Source organism: Arachis ipaensis, chromosome B08 (genome assembly GCF_000816755.2).
Source record: "Arachis ipaensis cultivar K30076 chromosome B08, Araip1.1, whole genome shotgun sequence".
Taxonomy (NCBI): domain Eukaryota; kingdom Viridiplantae; phylum Streptophyta; class Magnoliopsida; order Fabales; family Fabaceae; genus Arachis; species Arachis ipaensis.
In genome coordinates, this window is record NC_029792.2 from 129,408,142 (window position 1) to 129,416,716 (window position 8,575).

At 37.6% G+C, this 8,575-nt stretch overlaps 1 protein-coding gene across 1 annotated transcript in view; it reads left to right on the plus strand.

The window, feature by feature from the left end:
* The window catches only part of LOC107613905, an 18,875-nt gene continuing 17,827 nt past the window's right edge, over positions 7,528–8,575 (plus strand). Inside the window, exon 1 of the mRNA XM_016316095.2 lies at positions 7,528–7,538. The gene's annotated coding sequence lies outside the window, so the exon portion shown is untranslated. The remainder of the gene's footprint in view (positions 7,539–8,575) is intronic.

The following is an 8,575-nucleotide window of genomic DNA, read 5'->3' on the forward strand; positions in this document are numbered from 1 at the left end:
ATATTTTTAATTTTATTAATTTAAAGAAAAACTTTAAAATATTTTTTATTCATATTATTTTAGTATGTATGGTTAGAGTTAATTTTGTATTAAAAACATAATTTAGGATCCACAAGATCAAATCTAACTCATGGAAAGACACCAAAAAAAATTTGATTCATGCTATATCATTGGTCATCACATTATCCAACACAATAAAAATTTAATGTCTTAAACATTAATAAATAAAAATTATAGTTTATCCTACATGTTATTTATGTAAAAAGGTATCAGACTCATAACAATGATGAATAGAAATAAAAAAAAAAAGAGTAGAGAGCGAAATGAAAAAAAGATGAACATTCTTGAGAAAAAGAAAGGTGTAAAAATTGTATAATAGAAAACTAACTGAATTTATTACAGGATACAAATATTTATAGCAATAAGAAAGGAAGTTTCTAGTTTCTTCTGGTTGGGTTGAGCTAATTGGACAATGGCTAACTAACTGCAGCTGATTGGATTTTTCTTCTTCAACATGCCTAACATCAGCCTTGTTGCTGGGTCTCCTGAGATTGTCCTATGGGCTTTACTTCTTCAACATGCTTGTCATCAACCCTACTACTTGAGCTGCGAAGTGTTTGGCTCCCACTGCAGCTTTTGTCTGCAACTCTCATCTTCATTTTACATTTGAGAAAACTGGGGCTAGATAGGAGTTTGGTGAGGCAGTTAGCTACTTGATCCTGAGTTGGGATGTGAATTATATTGACTCTCTTTTCAGAGACATAGTCTCTCACAAAGTGGAGATTGAGCTCAAATATTTGCTTTTGTTGTGGAGGACAGGATTGGCAGCTAGTAACACAGGACTTTGATTGTCACAATAAAAGTTCGATTTTGCAGTGCATGGTATCCTCATCTTATAGAGTAGATTTTGGAGCCAGATTACTTCAGTGAACCCAACAGCCATTCCTCTGTACTATGTTTTGGTGGAGCTCCTTGACGCTACATATTGCTTATGACTTGACCATGAGACCATATTTGGACCATAAAAGACACAAAACCCACTTGTGGACTTTCTATCATCCACATCACTTCCCCAATCTAAGTCTGTAAATGCATAAATTCGACTTTCATACAACTTTTGAAACTTCAATCTGTGATGGGAGGTGCTTGCCAGGTACCTGAGAACCCGCTTTACTGCTTTTCAGTGACTCTCTAAAGGTTGGTGCATGAATTGGGATAACTTATTGACTTCATATAAAATTTATGGCTTGGTAATGGTTGCGTATTGAAGCCCGCCAACTATTGATCTATAAAGGGCTGGATTTTGAAGTCTCTCCACCATGAGCTGAGAGTTTTAGACTTGAGGCCATTGGTGTGGGCATTACCTTTGCATCTTGTATTCCAGCTTTAACCAGCAGGTCTTTGATATACTTTGTTTGGCATAAAGTCACCACATTATCACTGCTCTTTACCGCTTCAATTCTCAGGAAGTAACTCATTTCCCCTAAGTCTTTCAGTGAGAATACCGAGTGTAGTTAACTGATGAGAGTTCCAATTTCTGACTGAGAGCTGCCTGTCACAAGGATGTCATCCACGGACACAAGAACATAGGTGGAGGAGGTTGAGGTTAATTTTGTGAAGAGGGATGTGTCTGAACCAGTGTTACTGAAGCCAAACTTGCTAATAATGAGTTTTAGCTTGATAAACCAATCCCTGGGGGCTTGCTTCAGTCCATAGGGAGACCTCTAAAGCTTGCAAACATGATGGGAGGTGGCAGATGAGACAAATCCCTTTGGTTGAGCCATGAATATTGTTTCTTCGAGTTCTTCATTTAAGAGTGCATTGTTGAAGTCAAGCTGGCGTATCTTTCAGCCTCTAGTTAGGGCTAGACTGAGCATCACTCTTACAATGGGAGATCTCACCACAGGGATGAACACCTGTTCAAAATTGACGCCTTCCTTATGGTGAAAGCCCTTTGCTACGAGGCGCGCTTTTTATTTTGAATTGTACCATTCGGGTGTCTTTTAATCTGAAAGACCCATTTATTGCCAATGATGGGTGCTGTGCTAGGAAGCGATTTTGGCACTAGGGTCCAGGTGTTGTTCTTGATGAGTGCCTCATATTCTTCTAGCATTGCCCTCTTCCAATGGTCACTAGTTAAGGCTTGCTCCACTATTTGAGGAATGGTTTGAGAGAGCCAGTGTCAACCCCTTGAACTACTGTTGCATAGATTCTGGGCTTGGTTATCTCTTATTTGCTTCTTGTTTGCATAGCATGTTGATTTCTGGTCAGTGCCGGTGGCGCAGGGAGAACTGCTTCAATTTGAGGGGGGGCCTACAGATGGGGGAGCTACAGGAGAAGAGAGATTAGTAGCAGTATGATAAAGATCAACAGACACAGAACGAGGTAAGACAGATAATGGTTCATGTATAGAATTGAAAACATTGAAAGTGCCATTTAATGTATGCAATGCAGGGTGGGGTGTAAGTGTGGGGAGGGAGGGAGGTGGCTAGTTGGATTGGGGGTGTGAGACTGCTGCAGGAAGGGTGCTGGCGATGCGACTCTCTGTAGAAGTTGCTGCTAAGGTCCCTGAGGTGTGGGTTGTGGCCTGGGGGTGAGGTTGGTTGAGAGTAAAGGTGGAAAGGTTGGGTAAGAGAGGTGCAGCTAGGCTGGGGGTGAGGGTATGAAGCACAGGTTGAGACTGATTTGGGGAAGAAAAAAGTTGGTTGAATGGGAACTCATACTCATTAAAGAGTACATTTCTAGAGATCATTTCTTTGTCGTTTGGGAGAAGGCACTTGTAGCCTCGGTGATTTGGAGCGTAGCCAATGAACATAGATTTCTGGGATCGATGGTCAAACTTGTGAGAGTTGAAAGGTTTGAGAAGGGGGGTAAGCAGTGCATCCAAAGGACTTTAGAAAGTGGTAGTCCGAGATGGTGTTGGTAAGGACTTCAAGGGGAGATTGCTTGTGAAGGGTTTGGGTGGCTAAACAGTTGATGAGATAGGTGGCTGTGAGGGTTACTTCATCCCAAAAGGTTAATGGTAGGTTGGCCCTGGCTAGCAATGTCAGGGAGGTTTCTGTGATGTGGCGATGTTTGCGTTTCACTAGACCATTTTGCTGGTGAGTATATGGACAAGTTAGCCTGTGTTGTATACCATTGGTTTTTAGAAATTGTGTGAACATTGTGGATAGATATTCACCACCATTGTCTATTTGTATATCTTTGATTTTCAGTCCAGTTTTAATTTCAATTGCTGTCTTATACTACAAGAACGCTTCAAACGCTTGGCTCTTAGCTTTGAGGAGAAACGTGTAGGTGCATATGGTACTCGCATCAATGAAGCATATGTAGTATCTGAAACCTGACCTACTGTACAAGGGTGCTGGCCCCCAAATATCAGAGAAAACAATATCCAAAGGTGCATAATTGGTATTCGAGTTAGGGTAAGGGAGTTGGTGAATTTTACTAATGCAACAAGCATTGCACAAAGAAGGATCATAACTGGTATTATTTATTGATATATCTGAACATGGTACATTATATTGTTTCATAACCATAGTGACTATCTTATTAGCTGGGTGGCCTAACTTTTTATGCCAGAGCTGGCTTGTGTTGCTAACAGCCTTATGAAGGTTGTGGTAGGCTTAGAGAAGGGGGGTTGAATCTATGCCTTCCTTTTAAGTTGCTGTTATGACCCTTTAAAATAAATTTGCAGTTCTGATTCTGTTTGAACTCAGCAGCGGAAATTTATGAGACAATTTATTTTTGTCTCATGAATATCAGAAAATAGAACACAGCAGAGAAGAGAAAAGCTAACACCAGCATGTATCCTGGTTCGGTTGCCTTGTGCTATGCAACCTACGTCCAGTCTCCTCCACAACTATGGAAGAATTTCACTATAGTTAACAGTATTACATACACCAATTTTACAGGATTGACCCAATCCTTTCATACTCAAGTTCTAACCTAACTTGACATTGGCTATGCTAATACCTAACTATTCACTCTTAGTGCTAACCCAACTAAGAAAGGAAAAGTAAGTTACAATCTGTAAAACATGAAGGAGATTGACTTCATCAACAGCCTCTGTGCTATGCGAAAAACCAGATTGGCAAGCCTCTGATTCAGTTCTTCATACTGGCGGAATGCACCTTTGATTAGGTTACACTGTCCAGTTAGTTGAACTTCTTCAAAGAGCTCTCTCAGAACAAAACCTCTATTCACTGGTTTTCTCTCCTTGCTTCTGAATGAACAGAAAATCTTCTTTTATCTCCTTGCATGTTGTTGCTGAGCTGCTCTCCCTAGGTCAACTTCTTGAGCTCTGTGCTTCCAGCTTACCACGTCACTTTTCCAGTTAATCCCCAAATTAGAAATTTGAGTCTGACTTTTTCTTGCTTGACCGAAAGCCTCAGGGAAGCAAAGAAAATTATTTTCAATGGTGAACCCAGATCTGAACCCTTGAGATACTTCTTGGTCCCCAAGAAACAATCTTGACCATTGATGTACAGCAATGGTGAACAGAGATTACTTTCTTCATTTACCCCAAATTAGGGATTTTCAAGATGTCTCCTTTTTGCTTGACCGAAGACATTTGACATCATAAACAGATGTTTCCAATGGTAAAACCCTATCTCAGCCATTGAAAACCAACTTGGTCCCTAAAATACACTTGTGACCGTGGATACACAGCAGATTAGAGCAGAAATCAACTTTCCCTTGTAACCCATTTTTGGAATGGCAGAGTGTTGGGAAGAAGAGAAGAAAATGAGATGCATGTAGAAGGAAATGAAAATCACCTTTAACTTCTGACCTCTTCTTGATATAGATTGATGATGGATGATTAGACTTCTATCATTTGCTTAATCTTCTCTTTCTTGCTTCTTTAGTGAATAGCTTAGGGAAGAAGCTCTCTCTTTCTTTTTCTGAGTTTTGACCAAGAGGGGACAGGTTAACGTTGCTTTTGGGTGAGAGCAAGATGGAAGAGTTTGAATGAGAGAGGCAACGAACTGGGCTTGGATCAGATCTTTTTTTCATTCAGCCCGTTGCCTTGTATTCTTTGTTTCTTTTGTGCTTCGTTTGCATTTTAGCCCACCAGCCTTATTTATATGTTTCTCTCATTCACTTGGGCTGCTGCTGCATTATATTTATTTTTGGCCTGCAACATATCATCATAAATAATCAGCAACATATAATTATAAATAATTAATATTTAATTATTTATTTTGCCCAATAAAATAATGTTTGTCATCACTAATTAATTTAGTTAATTTCTTAACTCAACACCTTACAAGGAAGGTTGGCCACAGCAGTTAAGGCTGGACTAGTTACAGACTGAGAGAGCTGAGTTTCAGCCTTTTTGAGTGTGACTAAATCTTTGCTCGACTTTACTTCTTCAACATGCTCACTCAAAAAAGTAACATTGTTATTCAACGATTTGCTATTTGAACATGCTAAATCAATTGGTTCATTTGTACGTGAAGGAGAAATTGTAGTCGTGGTTGTGCTCGTGGCACTGGCTGCAGCGGCGCCATTATTCAATAGTAAGGAATTGATTGGTTTTTTTTTGTGACTTGTGTATTGAAATAGGTTGGTTTGTGACTTCTTTGAAAACTAACATTTGAGATTGCACAAGTGAGGCCAGAACTAAAAAAATACACCACTGTCTAAAACAAATTTGGCCACACTCACTAAGTTTTTCGATATAGTAGGCACATGTAAAAGGTTTTGTAGTTTAAATGGTCTATGTGATAGGGATGCATGCATAAATGAGCTTCTAATGTGTTCAATTTCCATACCTTGGCTATTACCTCCATACACTTGGTCTGTGCCGGCATAATCTGATAATGTGATGAGGTTCCGTTAGTCATAGGTAATGTGGTAAGAGGCACCAAAGTCTGGATAACAGGCCGTATACGGCAGTGTTGCAGGCACGGTGAGATAGGCTTGTGGATTGGGTGGCTGAGGCTTTGCTTCTTGCAGTCCTTGTTGATTGTTCTAAGGGGAGCTTATTCCACTGTGGAAGGCTGCTGATGGTGGTTGTGCTGCACTGAGTTGTTGTAATTGTGGGCTTACAAAGTCAGGATTGAATCTATGATAACACTGTATGACGGTGTGACCAATCTTTCCACAGAGTTGGCATTGAGGCCGACTTCCATGCCACCAGGATGATCTTCCGGAACCTCTGGAGTAGCCTCTGCCTCTTGAACCTCTAAAGCCTCCTCTATAGTTGTTGTAATTGTTGAATCCTCTTCCTTGTGTTCTTTCTTGAGTTTCTTCACTTTGGACCAGATTTGCTTGAATCGGACCGAGATCTGTTCTTCTAAATCTGTCAATGAGTTCTTCTTGAGTGAGCAATTGTGTTTCAAATTCGCTTTCTGTCATTATATCGATTCTTGCTGTAGAGACTGTGATGAAGGTATTGTATTCTTCACTAAGACCTGCTAATGCGGCTTCAATGTACTATTCTTTGCTCAGTGGAGCTCTAAATGCATTGAGTGCATCTACAACTTGATTGATTTTACCCATGTATTATGCCACTGTGGACCCTTGCTTCTTGAACGTTTTTAGTTGAGTTTTGAGTTGCCTAATTCTTGATTTGATTCTAGCTTCAAAGTAATCGTTCAGTGTGTACCAAATCTGATATGCATGATCGTATTCTATTATGCAATTCACAAAATTTGGCTCCATTGTTGCAATTAACCACGCTATCAGGCACTAATCTTGTACCTCCCATTATGTATATTCTTGAGCTTCAATTCTTTCTAATTCAGAGTTGAATCTTGCAGGTATTTTTCTCGAATCAAAGTGATTTTGAAGATTGTTTACCTTTATGCACGCTAGTGCTTGCTTCTTCCATGCTTTAAAGTTAGAGTAAAGACCCAATCCAGTCCTTGTCTATTTTCACGAAGGATAAAGCGATCCTTGTCTAAAAAAGGGACACTTCAACCCTCAACCTTTTTATTTTGGGACAACACGGTCCCTCTGTTAAAAAATTTATTAAATAATAATAAAAATTAGTTTTGTGGGGGGGGGGTTTATTTGTATTTTGTGGAGGTTTTAAACCCCCCACAAAAATCTTTTCAACAATATAACCAATTACTACCACTACTACCATTATCTTTTTCATCCTCATTATTATCACTCCTACCTCTATTATTTTTATTGTGTAACCATATTTTATCATCATCATTATCTCCTCTACCATCATCATCACCAATACCAATATTATCAACATTAAAGTTCTCTTCTTTCATTTCTTATTCGATGTTATTTTTTTCCTTTAAAAAGTATTGTACTATAATTACTTTTTTTTGTGGCATTATTTTTATCAATCGTTTTTCTTCACTTAACCACCATTGATGAAGGAATTTTTGAAAAACAAAGTTATTAATAGTTTGTGGAGGTTTAAAACCCCCACAAAATACAAATAAAATCCTCCACAAAACTCATTTTTATTATTATTTAATGAATTTTTTAACAGAGGGACCGTATTGTCCCAAAATAAAAAGATTGAGGGTCGAAGTGTCTCTTTTTTGTTTGACAGGGATCGCTTTGTCCTTCGTGAAAATGGACAAGGACCGGATTGAGTGTTTACTCTTGAAGTTATTCTCGTTGAGCTTGATTGCTGAAAATGTAGTGAATGCGTTCTGATTTGGAAATGTGTTTTGATTTGGAAAGCTCATTGGAGCTATTGGAGTTGGCGCAGAAAAATCTATGGATTGTTGAACTTTGATACCATGGAAAGGTATCAGACTCAGAGCAATGGTGAACAGAGATTTAAAAAAAAAAGGTGGAGAGCGAGATGAACATTCTTGAGAAAAAGAAGAGTGTAAAAATTGTATTAACAGAAAAGTAGTTAAGTTTGTTACAGGATACAAATATTTATAACAAAAAAAAAATTTAGTTTCTTCCGGTTGAACTGAGCTAATTGGACAATAACTAACTAGCTGTAGCTCATTAGACTTTTCTTCTTCAACATGCCTAACAATTTAAAACCAAAATCAATTAATAAATAGATTATTTCATTTATTTGTGCGCAAAGTCTTCCATAAAAACAGTATTATTTTAAGATATATTATTAAATTATGTATTAATATAGATTAATAGTACAACTTTTTAATTATTTTACACATGAATTATATATCTAACACTCTAAAAAAATTTGCATAATAATAAGAGAATTTTTACTAACCTGCTATCATCTTATTAATATAATTGCTATCATCTTATTAATATAAGTAACGATAGTCTTCTTACCTATTTCTTTCTTCTCTTCTCTAAATTCTCCTCTCCTTCTTTTACTATCATACCATGTTTTCAATCCTTTTTTTTTTTATCTTTTTCCTCTCTTTTTCTTGATCTTCCTTTTTTTTCTTTATTCTTTTTCTTTCTGTTTTTTTTTTCTTTTCCTTCTCCTTTTCTCCATTCTCTCTTCTCTCTTCTCTCTTCGCATTTCTAGTTTTACTTGTGTCTCTTTTTAAGTCTTTTTATAGTATTTTAGTTTCAATCTTAGATTTAAATATCAATAATTTTCTAATAATTTATTTTTCTTCTTTACGGTGTAATAATTTTATTTTATGAATATTTTTATTTT